Consider the following 19722-nt stretch of genomic DNA (forward strand, 5'->3'; position numbering starts at 1 on the left):
CTTTTCCAGTAAAAGCCATGCTGTAGCTGTAAGACTACCACAATAGTCTGCATTTTGGTGACTAAGCACTTTCTCCACAAGGGATAAAGAGATGGAGTGGAAAGGCAGATGGTTTCCGAGTCTTCTGAAAGAGTATTTACTTTCTGTTGAAAGTAAACCTATTTAGCTTGGCAACAGTGCCCCCAAATTGAAACAATACAAATTGAAACCTGAGCGCGCATTTAAATAAAATTCAGTAGTCATTCGTGAGTGAAAAATGTGACGATAATCCTAAGAGAAATGCAGAAAATATCACTTTTTCTTCTTTTTCTCTGACATTATTAAACTGTCAACTGAGGCACACTAATTATGCCTCAGTACTGAAATAACCCTTCCAATCTGTTTTTGTTCACTTTTGGCAGAGTCACTACGTATCTTAGCTAATACAGTAATAATACATACAAATGGTTGTTTTTTCCCTATTTGTACTTGGAGTAGAAACAATTTAAGGGATTCTGTCATTGCAACATCTGAAATACTATTACCATTAATTTTATTTATATAGTACCAGTTCACAATCTTAGGTTTATTGCTGTCTCAATACATTTCCTGAAAGGCATGGTTCTGCCAAAATTTATAGCAGACAGCTGCCGCTCGCAAAAGGAGCAATGGCAAATGACAAAGCAGTGGAAGCTGAAAAATTGCTAGAAGTGTAACTAACAGAGGTATAACGGACTGAAAAAAGATGAGTGAAGAAGAAACACTCATTCTGCATTTATTGATTAGTTATTATTAATCGCTGGCGGTCTTCTACAGCCTGTTTTTGTCCTGTCTTCCAGCCTGGTTTATCTGGACGTTTTTTCTGTTAGAAGGAAGAAACCTTGCCACCGTCGCCAAAATACTGGCTCATGATTGTTAGGGTTTTCTCTGTTTTGTTTGTATTACTGTAATTTCTTTACTTTACAACATAAAGCACCTTGATGCACACAGTTATATCATAAATTAACTGTGATGTATCACATCTTTGGAAAGCTGAGTACAATTTCTCTAGCCACACCCAGGCCTGATTACTGCCACACCTGTTCTCAATCAAGAAATACCGTAAATAAGACCTGCCTGACAAAGTCGAGTAGACCAAAAGGTTCTCAAAAGCCAGACATCATGCTGTGATCCAAGAAATTCATGAACAAATGAGAAACAAAATTATTGAGATCTCTCAGTGTGGAAAATGTTATAAAGCCATTTCTAAAGCTGAGGGACTCCAGCAGACCACAGTATTATCCACAAATGGCGAAAACATGGAACAGTGGTGAAACTTCCCAGGAGTGGCCAGCCGACCAAATTTACCCCAAGACCACAGCTCCTGGGATATTTTTGGTCCAAGAGGTCACAAAAGACCACAGAACAACAACCAAAGAACTGCAGGCCTCACTTGCCTTAGTGTTCATGATTCCACCATAAGAAAGAGACTGGGCAAAAATGACCTGCATGGCAGAGTTCCAAGACGAAAACCACTGCTGAGCAAAAAGAACATAGAGGCTCCTCTCAGTTTTGCCAGAAAACATCTCGATGAACCCCTAAAGTCTTTTCGGAAAATACTATGTGGACTGATAAGACAAAAGTTAAACTTTTTAGAAGGTGTGTGTTCCATAATATTTGGTGTAAAATAACGCAGCTCTCAGAAAGCGAACGTTATTTCAACAGTAAAATACATGTGATGGTCTGCGGCCGTTTTGCTGCCTCAGGACCTAGACGACTTGCTGTGGTAAATAGTACCATGAATTCTGCTGTCTATCAAAACATCCTGAAAGAGAATGTCTGCCCATCTGTTTATGACCCCAAACAGAAGCACAATTGGGTTCTGCAGAAGAACAACAATCCAAAACACACCAGCAAGTCCACCTCTGAATGGATTAAGAGAAAGAAAACAAAAACTTTGCAGTAGCCTAGTCAAAGTCCTGACCTGAATCTAACTGAGATGCCCTGGCATGACCTTAAAAAGACAGTTCATGCTTAAAAAGTCCTCCAATGTAGCTGGGTGCAGCTCCTTTGCAGAGTGAGCTGCAGATGGGCAGGTGGACAACGAGCTCTGTAGTAAAGGTTTAACCCTTGCATGTTACGAGTTCTGTATTCTGATAATTATAACATATACTATATTATGCCTATATTAATTCAAATGCTGCAAATATCCCTCTGTAAGAATTGGGCACCTCAACATGCCAGTTTTGTCTAATTAAAAGAAGTAAGAAAAAACTTTAGTACCTTTTTTCATTCAACAGTACACAACATTAAGCATTAAGCTTAATATTAGACTCCATCTGCTGAAAAATGTAAACAGTTGACAGTTCTGAGCTGTATTTGATATTATTTTGTCATTGTTGGACAGATGTGGTTTCTGAGGATATAAAAGTTTCAAAATGATAATTATTCATCAAACTTTCCATCTCTTCAGATCTTCTTATAAACACTGTAAACAATGCGAGCTTAAAATAATTTTTCATCATTCTGCTGCATAATTGCTATGTTGTTACTATACCAGCAAATCCCACAAGCTTGTGTCAGCTAAATGTCTGCCACACACACCACATCAGCCACACAAAAAAATAGCATCATTCTCTTGAGAGAAGTCCCACTTACTGTCAGCTCTAAACACCCTGTCATTAGCTTTTTATTACAGGCTAATTAGCCTTGAAATACATGGCAAACGGCAACCAGCAACTTCTACTGGAAAGAGAGATAATGTTGCTTTGTCTGACCTTGCTAATACACAGCTATAGGTTAACATGTAACTCAGAGAAACAGTCCTGCTGGCAAGCCTGCTGGTCATAAAACCTTTATGGATCTATAGAAAGATGTTACCAGCATGTAAAGTTAAGCACACATATGCATGGACACAGGCACATATGCATACATACTCTCAGTGAAAAGCTGACTGAGGCAACAAGGTAATGTGAAGCATAGGGATGGGTATTGAAAACCGGTTCTTGTTGAGAACCGGTTCCCACTGTTTCAATTCCTTGGAATTGTTTGCCATTTTTGCAAACGATTCCCTTATCGATTCCAGTCACCCTGAATGACGTCACCACGTTGCGGAGCGTCATTTACCTGGCAGGAAACATGGCTGCTAAAACGCTAAAAAGTTTGGTTATACTTTACAAGAACGGAAGACAACAGGGCAACTTGCAATACTTGCAAAGTAGATATTTCATTTAAGGGAGGAAACACTACGAATATGCAAAAGCATTTGCTCACAAAACACACGATGACCTTAAATGAATGTCGTGTTTTTAATTCCGCTCCGGACTCGTGAATCTCAACCCAGCAGCAGCGGTAACGTTTGCACGTCCTCTCCCGTTAATGCGGCAGGTAAATAATCAACTAACAGTGCATATTATGTTAGCGCGATCTGCCTTATCTGCCATTACTGTGCGTTTAGGTGACCATGATGAGAGAGACACACAGAGTCTGGCTGGCGCTCGCTGGCAGTTCTCGCTGCAGTCTACCGGTAGCGTCTCCTTTCAAGCCAGAATAGACTAATGTTACCGAGCAGTGACTAAGTTTGTGGTCAAAGGCTTGAACCCATTTGCCACAGCAGGTGCCCCCGATTTTAGGTAAGTGAATGTGTTTAATTGTAGGCAGGGACATTACTGGATATTCTTGTGTAATTGCTACTGAATAACTTATGTTATACTTTGTTATTGCTACAGAAGAATATTTATTTTATTATTTTACATTTACAATTTTTTTCCCCGGGGTCCCTGTGACACCACATTGAAGAGCCGTAGGCTGGATCTCTTAAGATCTCACTGCTGGGTTTGTAAGGCCATGTTACTCCTAAATTTCTATCTTGTTCAAAGAGAAGATATAAAACAAAGTTCTATGCTAATCGACCTTAGTGTTCTCCTTTTTTAAAAAGAATCGATAAGAGAATCGATAAAGAATCGAATCGTTAAACAGAATCGAAAATGGAATCGGAATCGTGAAAATCTTATCAATACCCATCCCTAGTGAAGCAGCAAACAGAATAGTTTTTTTCTTTACCATACAAACAAGTATCTATGCGGTAGAGATCAGAAATGAAAGGTTTCTTCCTTCATGAGTTGACTAGAAATACTCCTCCCCGAGTCTAGGAATTATCAGCCACTCACAATTCACCAGGGCTGCAGACCAAACTCTCTCTGCGTCCAAATGTGGTGAACTTACAAGCTAAGAAGTGAAACAGACAACATATATTGAATCGCTGTGGTTTGGAAGCATTTTGATTAGGACATTAGCCTGTACTGAAAGAAGTCAAGTCAAGTCAGCTTTATTTCTATAGCACTTTTAAAAGACACCAAGTGTTGGTAAAATAAATGAGATAAAAAGATTACAAAACATCTATATATACACACACACATGCATGTGTTTATATGCTTGTATATACAAATTTTTATACAAGCATACAAACACACATATATATAAAAAAAGGGTGAGGGTAACAGTGGTCCTCGGAGCGCTAGGTGCAATGACTCCCAAGCTTGCCGATTGGCTCCAGCAGATCCCAGTATGTGCAATATCTATCTATCTATCTATCTATCTATACACACACACACATTCGCGTGTGTATCTATACAGAAGACAAAAAGCATATGAAATACAGGTACAGCCACTCTCTCTCTCTCCCTCTCTCCTGTTGCTACTTCAATCATGAAACTGATCAATGATCAGCTGATTGGCTTTTGTGTCGCGAGTCCGTCTCTCTTGTTTGTTTATTGCCCACTTCGCGCCAGAAAGAGGAAACTAGCGGCTGAACAACAGCAGCACATTTAAGCTTGATAAGCTGTTGTTGGAATTTATTTACGTTCTACACCAGGATCCTTTTCTACGTAGCTGACGGCTGGTAACTGTGCAGGGGCGGATCTAGCAAAGTTTAGCCAGGGGGGCCGATAGGGCATTAATAGGGAAAAGGGGGCACAAAGACATACTTTTCTTTCTTATTCTCATTTAAAATGTCTAGCTGTTAATAAATAATTATCTGAATCTTACACCCAAAGTTTTAATCTGATGTAAAATGTATAGAAGTCCATTACTGTATATAGTAACTGTTAAGTCTAATATACCCTAGTAAGCTATAGTACTTTTTCCTTTGGGAACCATCTGTGCAGTCTGCAGTTCTGTTGAAGAAAGATGTTGAATCTATTTAATTATTCTTGAAAAATAATTGATTTCTGTGCATTTCTTTCACACTGCATCAAATTAAAGTTGATTACGTCAATTAAGCATCATGAGGTGGAGGGTGGGTGGTTCCCTATTTTTTTTTTTTTTTTTAGAACTCTATTAGTTAGGTTGCTTACTCTTTCAAATACCAGAATAGGAATGATTGAGTAGGTTTAAGTTCATTAGATTGATCAGTATTGCTGAACTATGAAATATTTTGGGTTTAGTGTATTTTTTGCATACAGGTATAACAGAATAGCTTTAGTGTTTTTTTTGTTTTTTTTTACTTGAGTATGAATTTATACAAAAAGCAGCAAGATATTAAAAAACAGTTTTATTGATTAAAAAACACACTATACCGGATTCATATTGGTATTGGCAAATATGCAAATTTATGATATGGGTATCGGTATCGGACATAAAAAAGTGGTATCGTGCCATCTCTAATAAAAAGCCAGGCCAGGAAAATCTCCTTCATGTTTTTCTGTGTTTTATTCTCAGTTACTTTAACACAAAGGCATCTGCTGTGATGTTCAAATCTCTTATAAACTCTCACAAGTATCAATACTGATAAATGATCAGAATTATAATATTTCTGACTGTCTGAGGCAAAATTGAATCGAATCGAATCGGGACCTTGTGAATCGGAATCAAATGGACTTTAGAAATCAGTGATGAAACCCAGCCCTAGTGAGTAAGCCCGACAGAAGTGGATGTAGCTGTGGGTTATAAAAAAGATGAAAAGAACTATTGATAACTTTTTTGTTAAGTTGAGGCCTTATCCGTCTGAAATTCATAGCCAGTACTCTGAAATGGAGCCATCAACCTCTGAACGTTGAAAAAGCACAGTGTAATCATGTCTCAACAAACTCCACACTGCTCACCTTCACCTAGTATGTGACATGCCCAAACAGAGACAATAAAACACTGGACTTACTGTATGCCAATGCTGAAGAGGCATACAGTTCATCACCTCTCCCTCCACTGGGCAGATCTGACCACAACCTGGTGCACCTTGTCCCTGTGTATGAGCCCTTAGTGCGCAGGGAGCCACCAGCCACCCGCACAGTACAGAGATGGTCGGAGGAGAGTGAGGAGGCTCTTAAGGATTGTTTTGAGTCTACTGTGTGGGAGGTGATCTGTGATGACCACGGAGAGGACATTGACAGCCTTGTTAGATGCATTACGGACTATATTAATTTCTGTGTGGATAACACCGTACCTACCAGGACTGTGCGGTGTTTCTCCAACAACAAACCTTGGATTACCTGAGAAATTAAAGCTGTCCTCAAGCAGAAGAGGAGGGCCTTCAAATCTAAAGACAAAGAGGAGTTGAAAAGGGTGCAGAGAGAGCTGAGGGGACTGATAAGGAATGGGAAGGACAGCTACAGGCAGAAGATGGAGAACCAGCTTCAGCAAAACAACGTTGGTGAAGTCTGGAGAGGCCTCAGAACCATCTCGGGCCACAAACATCAGAACTCTCTGCCTGGGAGGGATGTGAGTTGGGCAAATGAACTGAATCATTTCTTCAACAGATTTGATTCAGCCATGAGGCAGTCTTCAGCATCGGCTGCAGACTCACCCACCCCCACTGCTGCTGTTCCACCTCTGACACCTCAGACACTTCACACCTCCTCTATTCACCCTGCTCACTCCTCCCCACCCCCAACAACAGCATCCAATACACACTCAACACAAGGCTCCAGCCTGTCTCTCTCAACCACCCAGGTTAGGAGGGAACTGAGGAGGATTAAAGCCAAGAAGGCAGCGGGCACAGATGGCATCAGCTCAAGGGTCGTCAGGTCCTGCGTGGACCAATTGTGTGGGGTGATGGAGTGCATCTTCAACCTGAGGTTGGGGAGAGTCCCACAGCTCTGGAAAACCTCCTGTGTTGTACCAGTGCCAAAGACATCACGCACCAAGGACCTCAACAGCTACAGGCCGGTGGCTCTGACCCTGGAGCGGCTGGTCCTGGCTCAGCTTCGGTGTCTGGTGAGCTCATCAAACTTCAGTTTGCCTCCCAGCCTGGCATTGGAGCAGATGATGCCATCATTCACCTCCTACATCGTTCCCTCTCTCACCTGGAGACCACTGGGAGCACTGTAAGAATCATGTTCTTTGATTTCTCCAGTGCCTTCAACACCATTCTTCCCACAGTCCTGAAGGACAAGCTGGAGAACTCAGGAGTGGACCATCACCTCACTACCTGGATTTTGGACTACCTCACCGACCGACCACAGTATGTGAGAACTCAGGGCTGTGTATCAGACAGGGTCGTCTTCACCATCTACACTGCAGACTTCTCCCACAACTCCACCCAGTGCTTCCTGCAGAAGTTCTCTGATGACTCTGCAATAGTCGGCCTCATCACTGATGGGGATGACAAGGAGTACAGAGAACTGACACAAGTCTTTGTGGACTGGTGCCAGCTGAACTACCTCCAGATCAACTGGTGGTAGACTTCCGCAGGCACAAACACTCTCCACTGTAACCACTGAACATCCAAGGTATGGACATTGAGGCTGTAGACAGCTACAGGTACCTTGGTGTTCATCTGAACAACAAACTGGACTGGACTCATAATTCAGACACCCTGTACAGGAAAGGACAGAGCAGGCTGTACCTGCTGCGGAGACTCAGGTCTTTTGGAGTGAAGGGCCCACTCCTGAAGACCTTCTATGACTCTGTGGTGGCCTCAGCCATCTTTTATGGTGTGGTCTGCTGGGGTGGCAACATGTCTGCTGGGGATAGGAAGAGACTGAACAGGCTGATCCGCAGGGCCAGCTCTGTTCTAGGATGCCCTCTGGACCCAGTGGAGGTGGTGAGTGACAGGAGAATGGTGGCTAAGATTTCATCCCTGTTGGACAACATCTCCCACCCCAAGCAGGAGACTCTGACAGCACTGAGCAGCTCCTTCAGTGGCTGCGGCACCCACGATGTGGGACGGAGAGATTTCGCAGGTCTTTCCTCCCCACTGCTGTCAGACTGTACAACAAAGACTTATGCAGCTGATCAAACATACACAAACCCACACATGTGCAATAAGACTAAGTGCAATACTCTTTTCTGACAAAGTTGTGCTTTTACTCAGTTGTATATAGAATTTGCATTCTAATTTTTATCCAATTGTATAATTTATTCTATTTTATTCTACTGTCTATAGTATGTTATTTTATTCTATTCTGTACAGTTGTGTACAGTACAGGGTGGGCCATTTATATGGATACACTGTAATAAAATGGGAATGGTTGGTGATATTAAAGTCCTGTTTGTGGCACATTAGTATATGTGAGGGGGCAAACTCCTCAAGATGGGTGGTGACCATGGTGGCCATTTAGAAGTTGGCCATTTTGGATACAACTTTTGTTTTTTCAATAGGAAGAGGGCCATGTGACACAAATTGGTAATGTCACAAGAAAAACAATGGCGTGCTTGGTTTCAACGTAACTCTATTCTTTCATGAGTTATTTACAAGTTTCTCTTTGTTCACAGCCATTGACATGTTCAAGGTTAACACGTGAGGAGCGGATCAAAATTTTGTTGATATCTGGTGAACGCAGTAACCGGGTTATTGCAGCAGATTTCAATGCAAGACACCCTACAAGACCACCCATCTCCCATGCTACAGTTAGCAAACTGCTTGCTAACTTTCGTGAAAGTGGTTCAGTGTTGGATTTGCCAAAATGTGGACGCACTATTGAAGAAACATCAGTGGCTGTCCTAGCTTCATTCAGCAAGAGCCCACAGCGTAGCACTCGCTGCATGTCACTGGAGAGTGGCATTAGTCGAACATCCCTTCGGCGGATATTAGCTACTCACAAATGGCACCCTTACAAACTCCAGCAACAGGATGACCCAAATCGGTGCACAGAATTTGCAGAATGGGCAAAACAAAAATTGGAACAGGACCCTCAGTTCATGCAGAAGATTTTGTTCAGTGATGAGGCAAACTTTTATGTGAATGGTGAAGTTAACAAACAAAACCGCCGCTATTGGTCTGACACTAACCCACATTGGATGGATCCCTCCAAGACTGTTGGAACAACAAAAGTGATAGTTTGGTGTGGTATATGGGGTACAACGATAGTGGGTCCATTCTTCATCAATGGAAACCTCAAGGCCACTGGATATTTGAAATTGCTACATGATGATGTGTTTCCCTCTTTATGCACTGAAGCTGGCACGTTCCCTGAGTTTTTCCAGCAAGATGGTGCACCACCACATTATGGGTGCCAGGTCCGAGCATTCCTAGATGAACAGTTTTCTAGAAAGTGGATTGGTCGTCGTGGGCCAGTTGAATGGCCCCCAGGGTCTCCCGATCTGACCCCCTTAGACTTTTATCTTTGGGATCATCGGAAGACAAATGTCTATGGTGTGAAGATACGAGATGTGCAGCACCTGAAACTACGGATACTGGATGTCTGTGCTGGCATTTCTCCTGCGATGTTGCTATCAGTGTGTGAAGAGTGGGAGAAGAGGGTTGCATTGACAATCCAACATATTTTATAAGTGGTCAGAAACTTGTAAATAACTCATGAAAGAATAAAGTTACGTTGAAACCAAGCACACCATTGTTGTTCTTGTGACATTACCAATAAGTTTGATGTGTCACATGGCCCTCTTCCTATTGAAAAAACAAAAGTTGTATCCAAGATGGCCGACTTCTAAAATGGCCACCATGGTCACCACCCATCTTGAGGAGTTTGCCCCCTCACATATACTAATGTGCCACAAACAGGACTTTAATATATAATACAATACAATACAACTTTATTTGTATAGCACATTTAAAAGACCAGCGGTACACCAAAGTGCTTTACAATAAAAACAGGAAAATTAAGACATTAAATAAAAGACTATTAACAAAGTACCACATATGTCATCAGGTTAAGGGCACTAATTATACATTAATAGAAGGGAATATAAGAACAAAGTACTAAGAACAGATAGAGCTAAAAGTACATAAATAAGAAATTGAACCAAATATAAAATATAAAATAATATAACCAACCATTCCCATTTTATTACGGTGTATCCATATAAATGGCCCACCCTGTATATTGGTAAATGGCCTGTATTTGTATAGCGCTTTACTAGTCCCTAAAGACCCCAAAGCGCTTTACACATTCAGTCATCCACCCATTCACACACAGATTCACACACTGGTGATGGCAAGCTACATTGTAGCCACAGCCACCCTGGGGCGCACTGACAGAGGCGAGGCTGCCGAACACTGGCGCCACCGGGCCTTCTGACCACCACCAGTAGGCAACAGGTGAAGTGTCTTGCCCAAGGAAACAACGACCGAGACTGTCCAAGCCGGGGCTCGAACTGGCAACCTTCCGATTACAAGACGAACTGCCAACTCTTGAGCCACGATCGCCCACAGATATTATTCGTATTGTATTCTAATTTTTGCTATATAACATTTGCACTGTCCACTTCCTGCTGTGACAAAACAAATTTCCCACATGTGGGACTAATAAAGGTTATCTTATCTTATCTTATCCAGAAAACACATTATATGTCATGATAAACGCACTGCCCAAGTGTCGCCATTCAGCGGCAGGCAGCAGCAAAAAGCACAAGATTGTTAGTTAATCATTTACAAATCAATATTGTCTGTATGGACATCAATTTCCCCCCCCCCCTCCCAAAAAAAAGTGCACATGTAAAACTGCGGTATTAAGTGATGCGGTTGAAAAATTTGGGTCCGCCTAACTTTTGTGCTGGTGCACCTAAGAAAAAAAGTTAGGCGCACCAGTGCAGCTGAGGCAAAAAGTTAGTCTAGAGCCCTGGTTATAATATAAAGCCATTGAGGCCACTGTTTTGATTTGGTGCTATATAAATAAAACTGAATTGAAGCTGAGCTTCGGAGAGCTGTTTGAAAGAACACCACTATGATGCTAATGATAATTTTATGGACAGGTAAGAACCTGTCCATAAAGTTGGCCTTAACATTTCTGCAGCAATTAAGCAGCGATTTGTCTGCTGTCATGTTCAGAAATGAAAGTCAGTAATAATCATATTCTATGATTATTGCTGACTTTCGTTTCTGAACATGACAGCAGATACAGTAAATTACTGCATCACTTTCTGTCTGGCAACCTGTATTTTATTTGCTGCAAACATATATCTGTATCAATATTTTATATTAAAGGCTGATTCTATCATAATTATAGAATCCCTGAACAAATTTAAAAGATATGTGTGGCAAGCCTCCACACTAATCCCCCTGGTGGATACACAAGACATTACCACTTGTTTTCCTAAATGCAACTTTGGGGTGTACTCAGGGTTGCATCAACCATGTCATTACGGCCAGCATTTTGGTCAGGATTCCACCAAGCATCCATCATGATCCTGTCACTGATGAGGCAGCCGTTTTAAGTGGCTGTATCTGTACAATTAACAGTACTGCAGGTCTATATGTAAAATGCTTATCAAACTAATGTAACAAACATGAAATAAATTATATAAAAGTTTCAATTCAACACAACTGCCCAGCATAGTAAATTGCTCAGCTTAAGTTGCACAATTACATGGATCCCATAGACCTCAACAGACAAAGCCATCTCATGTTAGCTGATAAGTTAATTAGTGAAGCAAAGAGCTACCATAAAGACTGACATTCAATTGAAGATTACTAAACATTAGGGCTGGGTATCGTCACTGATTTCTAGAAGCCAATAGCAAGCGAATAATGCAGAAAACAGATTTCGGGGATAGACTGTTCTTGAAGTACACTGAGAAAGAGAGAGAGAGCTGTGCATGAAGTGTGCTTTTATTGTGGTGGAAGCAAAACAGTAAAAGTAAGAGAGAGTCCATGACGATGTTTATGTGACGCTTAGTTTGGATCTTCTTTTGCTGCTGGTTCGGTCAATATTGTTTGGAGAGAAATAAAACTAACAGCTTTAGAATCAGCGCAAAAAGGGGCGTAAACACAAAGCGCGGACCCGCCAAAACATCAGAATCAGCGAGCTGTCAGCTTTCAGCCCCGACCGTGTCTGTGCTGTCGGGTGAGAAAGGCGACATCTCACTGATTCTGATCTGCGGGTCTGCGCTTTGTGTTTACGTCTTTATGCAGAAGCCGTGTACCTGGGGTAGGGTTACAATGTACTTGCATTACATTGTAAAATAACTAAACTCGCTGAAAATCATTATTTAATTTCAATAATTTATCTTCTAATGGTAAAAATAAACTCTGCCACTTTAACATCGCTGTAGTGCAGCTGTACGTCATTTCGCGCCAGTTTGCCGCATAGTCACATTCTACAGCGGAAGATGTCGGACTCGGCTGAAGCGAGGGCCTGTTTTATGAAATGGAAATATTCCCGTCACTTCACTTTTCTAAAACAAGCAGACAAGAACATTACGGTAATATGTAAGCTATGTCCTGGGGAGAAAAAATTATCGGCCGCTGTCAATAGCACGAGTAATCTGCTGAAACACCTGACACGGCAGCACAGACAAAGCCTTCTGAGTGAGCCATCTTCATCATCCATGGATAACACCGCGGCAACTCCTGCTAAGCAGACGAAACTTGATTTCACTTCAGCAACACAGAAAGTGTCTGAAGGTGAGCTTAAGAAAATGATTGCAGGCTACGTTGTGGAAGAGATGCTACCGCTGCGGACTGTAGAGTCTCCGTCTTTTAGGTGCATATTAAACAAAATACCTGTGTGTGGCAAAAAAGCAGCACTGCATGATCGAAAAACGTTTTCTACTTACTTAGATAAGTGTTATGCTGACATGGAAATGGAGCTTAAAGAGACATTCAAGAGTTTGGAATATATTTTCACGACTGCTGACATTTGGACCAGCCATAACAAAAGTTTTCTCAGAATGACGGCACACTGGATTGATCCTTCTACTTTTGTATGAGGACATGCAGCGCTAGCATGTAAAAGAGTTCGAGGGAGACACACATATGATGTCATCGGCAATGAAATCGAGCAAGTACATTCGGCTTATGGACTGAACTCTAAAGTGACAGCCACCGTGACAGACAACGGGTCCAATTTTATCAAAGCTTTTAGAATGTTCCAAAAATCAGACTCTGATGAGGAATCGGATGAAGATGAAGAGGTGACATTTACTGATGTTGAGCAGACCCTCTCCACAGAATCTGAAGGAAAGTTTTCTCTCCCTCCACACTTAAGGTGTGCATCACACACACTGAACTTATTTTTTCATGATGTTGAGAAATGGCTTCAAGCAAATGTGGCAAAATTCATCCACAGAAGTGCAACTTCAAAGTGTTCTGCAATGTGGACAAAAGCAAACCGTTCTTCTGTTACTTCAGAGTTGGTAGATAATTTTTTCAAGAAAAAACTCATAGTACCTGTTTCAACACGATGGAATTCATTTCACGACGCTCTGTCCAGGATCACTGACATTCCCCTTGCTGAATTAAATACTGTCTGCACTCAGTTTGGAATCAAATGCTTCACTGATCGGGAGTATCTGTTCCTAAAGGAGTATTATATCGGTCTGAGCTGGGTGTTCTTAGCCAGTTTCCCAGGATTAAGGCCATTTCACTGAGGTACAACACAGCCACATCATCAAGCGTACCAGTCGAAAGGCTTTTTAGCCTCGGCAATCTTGTGCTTACACCCAGAAGGAACAGATTGTCAAGCGAACGCTTTGAGAGACTTACATTAATGAGATACAACAACTTTTTCAAAAACAACACAGCTAAGTAGTAGAAAAAATGTTTTGGAAAACATGAGTGCATACAGCATGCAGGAAATATGGTGCTCATTGGTTTGAGGAAGTTTCAGAGGAATTCTGTTTGTTAACCAAAGTTCAGAGTTAACTTCACTTTGTTGAATCACATGACATGATTACATACATTATGTATGAATATGTTACTCATTGCTTTGAAAATGTAAAAATTTTAATGTTTACTGCATGAAATATGTCATGTTTAACATGTCTTAAGTTAAGCTCTTTTGTTATTCCGATATGTTGCAGAAAAATATATTTGTTATTCTGGAATTGTGTTTCTTAGCTAAAGAAAGTTACATTCCTTACAAAAAATGTAATTATTAAAGAATGTTTTTTTATAGAATGTAATAAAGATGATTCAGGAAGCAAAAAGGCTAAACTATTTCATGTTGACTCGTATTTGTTTTTAAAAAATTATTTATTATTTAAAGAGTTAATTTCTATTGTTTGTCCACTCAAGGTTTATGGGGATTTTAATAAGTATTTAGTTAAATTACTTATTGAGTAATTAAGTTACTTTTCAGACACAGTAATTAGATAAGTATTTTAAATACAATATTGATTAAGTAATTAGTAATAGTAATTAATTACTTTTTTAAAGTAACTTACCCAACACTGTCTAATACAAACTGACTTTTGTACGCATGGTGCTTGTACTCACCCTCTGAAAGTGAGAAGCACGTATATATTGAACTGCTCCACTATAAAAATCGTGCATTTCAAGCAGTTCCGCTTTTGTGCAGTGTTTAGTGCCATAGAATAACTAAAGACTACACACCTATTATATTGTTTGTTCCTCTGACTCCTCTGTCCTATTACATTATTATTTGTTATTTAAAAATCTTTTCTCCCTGTCTCACGTTACTTTCCTACTGTCTTTGCAAGTGTGAGCTCAGGTTTCAGGTCTAAAATTCATTAGTTCCTGCACCTTAAAATCCGTTAAAAACAAACAGGCCAACAAGCCAGATTAATGGCCTTTCAGGGCCTAAGAAAAAGGTTGCCTGGAATTCAAGAGTACTGCACAGCTTTACACTGGTACTGTACTTGAAGCAGAAAAAGACAGACATAGCCCTGATTCAGGAGACCCATCTCGATGAGGTGGAATCATTAAACTTAAAAGAGATTGGGTGGCTCAAGTCTATTTTAGTGCATTTTCTGCTAGAAAAATAGGAGTGGTCATATTGATCAGAAGAAACTTGGATTTTCAGGTATTTAAGCATTATACAGATCAGGAGGGTAGATGGGTGGTCCTGGATGCATGTTTACAGGGGCGGAAAGTGACATTGGTCAACATATATGCCCCCAATTCTCCTCAGCCACAATTTTTTCACGAAGTCTGTAACACTGTGCGGACTATTGGTAATACAAATATTGTAATTGGGGGAGATTTTAACCGGGTCAGGGATGTATTTTTGGATAAATCCTCCCGTCCTGGACTAAGTAAGGACCCTGTAAATGCTGCGGTGGATGTGATGTCAGAGGAACTGAGCCTGGTAGATATGTGGAGACTTCTTCATCCTCAAGAAAGAGACTATACTTTCTTTTCGCATCCTCACTCAACCGACTCTAGGATAGATTACTTCTTGGTGTCTCGCTCTCTGGTGAGTCAAACTATTGGGTCCTCTATTGGTAATATTGCTGTAACGGATCATGCTCCCATCAACCTTGTTCTTTCTGGTAATGATAATATTAAACCGTCACCTAGGTGGCGTCTGAATAACTCATTATTGAAGAATAAGGGTCACTGTGAATGTATAAGGGAAATGATGAAGGAGTTTTGGTTGCACAAGGAGGGCTCTATTGACGATGTTGGAATGACCTGGGATGCTTTTAAAGACTACCTGAGGGGGCGCCTTATCCAGTATTGCTCCTTGATTAAAAAAGCTGAGAGGGACAAGCTGATGAAGCTGGAACAGGATATCAAGGAGCTCGAAAAACAGCACATGCTGCACCCAGAGAGGGAAGTGTGGAACAAATTAATAAAATTTAAATTTGAGATGAATAGTATACTGCAGAAAAAAACGGGAATATGCAATGTTTTGCCTAAATCAAAAGTATTTTGAACAAGGGGAGAGAACAGGTAAAATTTTGGCACACAGGGTTAAGCAGATCAAATCTAGCAACCTTATACCATCTATTTTTGTTCCTAGTAATAATAATAAGTTGACCACCAGTAAAAAAGAAATTAATGATGCTTTTACTAAATTCTATCAGGAGCTTTACACCTCCAATGGATTGGTGGAGGAACAGAGGCTGTCAGATTTGATACAGAACTGTATTAGAAGGTAAGATCACTAATTTAAGTTAAGCAGGCAATTGGTAGTCTTAGATTGGGCAAATCTCCAGGCAACGATGGATTTCCATCAGATTTTTATAAGGTGTTTGTGGGCGAATTAGCTCCAAGACTACTGTCGATAGATCAAGATGCGTTTCAAAGGGGGAGATTACCATTTAGTATTCGATCGGCAGTGATCACGTTATTACATAAAAAAAGGTAAAGACCCACAGCATTGTGGGAATTACCGCCCAATTTCATTAATTAATGTGGACGAAAAGATTATTTCCAAGATACTAGCTTTTAGGCTTGAGAAGGTTCTCCCTTGCTTGGTGCGCATAGGGATCAGGTCGGTTTTGTGAAAAACAGAAGTTCTGCAGATAACTTACGTAGGTTATTGCATATATTCTGGAAGAGCAGGAATAATTTAGATCCTGTCGTCGCCTTCTCCTTAGGTGCAGAGAAGGCCTTCGATAAAGTTGAGTATCCCTTTCTGTTTTATATTTTGAAGAGATTCGGTTTTGGTCCCATTTTCAGGCAGTGGATTCAGGTGGTATACACAGATCCAATGGCTACAGTTACTACCAATGGGATAATGTCACCCTCCTTTTCGTTAAGTCGGGGTACTAGACAAGGTTCACCCTTATCACCTCTCATTTTCGCCCTGTTTTTGGAGCCTTTGGCTATTGCACTACGTGAATGTAAGAAAATCAGAGGGGTGGATATGGGTCAAGAAGAACATAAAACTTTTTTGTATGCAGACGACATTTTATTGATTTCATGTAACCCAGAACAGGCCGTTCCTGCAATTTCCTCAATTATTGATTCCTTTTCTGTAATCTCTGGCTACACCATAAATTGGTCTAAGTCGGAAGTTATGCCCATTTCTAAATTGTGTCCTCCAGTCATTAGGAGCTCATGGCAGTTCAAGTGGATGTCCGAGGGTTTGACTTACTTGGGGATTAAATTGACCCCTGGTCTAGATAACATAATGCAAGTAAATATCTCCCCAGTGATTCAAAACATGTTGCAGAATTGGGTTAAAATAAATCTGTCCCTTTTGGGCAGAATTAACTTGGTGAAGATGATAATTGCTCCTAAACTTCAGTATGTTACTTCACATGTTACCTATAGCAGGCCCATATAATTTACTAAAGCTTTATAATACATGTGTGGAGGGTTTTGTGTGGGCAGGCAAAAAGCCATCTTTTAATCGGTCCAAACTATATGCTGCTAAAGATAGTGGCGGGTTGGCTATGCCCAAGATGGTCTGCTATCACTATGCTTTCTCCCTCTCTCAGTTAGTTAAGATACATAATTCCCTTACGGAGAAGCCATCATGGGTTGCGATTGAAGAAAGTCTTGTGGCTCCCTCGTCTTTAGAGGCCTTCCTCACTCAGAGGGGAAGACCAGTACCATCTAAAGATCCAGTATTGGCTTTCATACAAGAGACCTGGTTTATACCTCACCAATTTACCAACATTAGCCCCTGTTCTCTTAGGGAATGGACTGAACAAATGTCTAAGATGGCATTATATGAACGGGTTATGTACAGGATTAAGGGGAGAGAAGATATTCTTGAGCAGGTCTGGGGTCCTTTTTTGTTGTACATCGACAATGTCTCCTAGATATTGTGATTTTATTTTATTTATTTATTTATTTATTTTTTGGGGGGGGGGGGGGGGGGGTCATGTGTCGTTGGTATCTTTGTTGTTGTTCTTTTTCTTTGAAAGCCAGTAGAGGGAATAAATTGTTTAATATTATCAGTGGTCAAGGTTATGTTTTGTTTTTTAGGCACCTGGGTGTTTTGCCCCTTTTGCTTTTGTTTTTGCTGGTGTTTCCCAGGAGGCGGTTTCTTATTTTGTTTCTCCTGGTGTTTTTTTTGTTTTTGTTTTTGTTTGTCTCCCTTTTCAGGGCTCTAGAGTGCGACCAATTTGGTCGCAAATGCGACCAAAGTTTTCAGTGGTGCGACTAAAAGAAAATATTTGGTCGCACCGGTGCGACCAACTGTTCGGGTAACAAAAAACAAAAAAAAATCTCTGCAACTCTCCGTGTGGTCAACAACAGACACACATTATGCCCCTATCGTGGACTAATCCAATCAGAGATAGTCAGGGGCGGGACCTCTCTGATTGGCCGTGGTCCAGTTGAAAGTGCAGGTGGAAGAGGGAGGTGAGTAGCTTGAATAAAGCGTTATCGATTCATTAACGGATTCCACACAAAGACGTAAACACAGAGCGGACCCGACGCATCAGAATCAGCTTTATCTTTCTCGGCTTTCTCGCCCGAACACGGACACACTGTCGGAGCTCACCGAGCCCACCGTCCGCGCTGTGTTTACGTCTTTTTGCGCTGATTCTGAGCTGGAGGTTTTGTCTCTCTCCAACCAAAATTCACCGAGCCAGCAGCAAACTACGCTTCACATTTGATCAATGTCGTCATGAATTCACTCTGACTTTTGCTGTTTTGCTTCCACCACGATAAAAATGACACTTCATGCACAGCTCTCTTTCTCTCTCTCTCTGTACTTCAAGAACAGTTTCCCGTCTCAAATCTCTGTTTTCTGCATTATTCATTCGCTTATTACCCACCAGTCTACCGTTGTTTACAGCGCTGTCGGCCGTGGTCTTTTTCTTTTCTTTTTTTTTCACTTAAATGACCTTGAACAAGAATAATAATAAGCAGCAGAATAATTTAAGATTATCTGCTATAAAAGGTCAGGTCAGAAAAATCTCCTTCATGTTTTTCTGTGTTTTATTCTCAGTTACTTTGACACAAAGCCATCTGCTGTTTTGTTCACAATTCTGATGAAGTCTCACATGTATCAGTACTGATAAATGATCAGAATTATAATATTTCTGACTGTCTGAGGAAAAATCGAATTGAATCAGGACTTTGAGAGCCGGAATCGAATGGATTATAGAAATCAGTGATGATACCCAGCCCTAGTGAGCAGCCTAGGCCCGACAGAAGTGGATGTAGCTGTGGGTAATAAGAAAAGATGAAAAGAACGATTGATAACTTTTTTGTTACGTTAAGGCCTGATCTGAAATTCATAGCCAGTGCTCTGACACGGTGCCATCAATCTTTGGATGCTGAAAAAGCACAGTGTATCCAGAAAACACATTATATGCTGCAATAAATGCACTGCCCAAGTGTCCTCTCTCCCCACTGTCTTTCAGCAGCATGCAACAGCAAACAGGTCGTCAGAGGAGGCCAAGATGATGATTAAGTTTAACATTTTCTACAATATTGACAAAGCACTTTAAGTGCAAGATTGTTAGTTAATAATTTAGAAATGGATATTGTCTTTATGGACTGCAACGTCCCCCCCCCAAAAAAGCACACATGTAAAACTGCGATGATAAGCGATGCCGTTGAAAAATTTGAGTGCGCCTAACTTTTTAAAGTTAGGGGTACCGGTGCGCCTATGGCAAAAAGTTAGTCTAGAGCCCTGCTTTTAGTTTTCTTTAGTTATTGTTAGCCCTTATTTGTCGGTTGTTGTTAAGAAACAGACAGAGAACTGACAATATGATTACTCC

General features: G+C 40.9%; 1 protein-coding gene and 2 pseudogenes across 3 annotated transcripts in view; 2 read left to right on the forward strand and 1 right to left on the reverse strand.

Moving 5' to 3' along the window:
- The window catches only part of fat3a (FAT atypical cadherin 3a), a 179253-nt gene that overhangs the window by 128918 nt on the left and 30613 nt on the right, over positions 1–19722 (reverse strand). The window lies entirely within an intron of this gene.
- Positions 4484–7281, forward strand: LOC146693280 (uncharacterized; annotated as a pseudogene).
- On the forward strand, positions 12659–13719 carry LOC146693281 (uncharacterized; annotated as a pseudogene).

Source organism: Copadichromis virginalis, linkage group LG14 (genome assembly GCF_057382275.1).
Source record: "Copadichromis virginalis isolate Kocher_CV1m ecotype Utaka linkage group LG14, C_Virginalis_male_GT1.1, whole genome shotgun sequence".
Taxonomy (NCBI): domain Eukaryota; kingdom Metazoa; phylum Chordata; class Actinopteri; order Cichliformes; family Cichlidae; genus Copadichromis; species Copadichromis virginalis.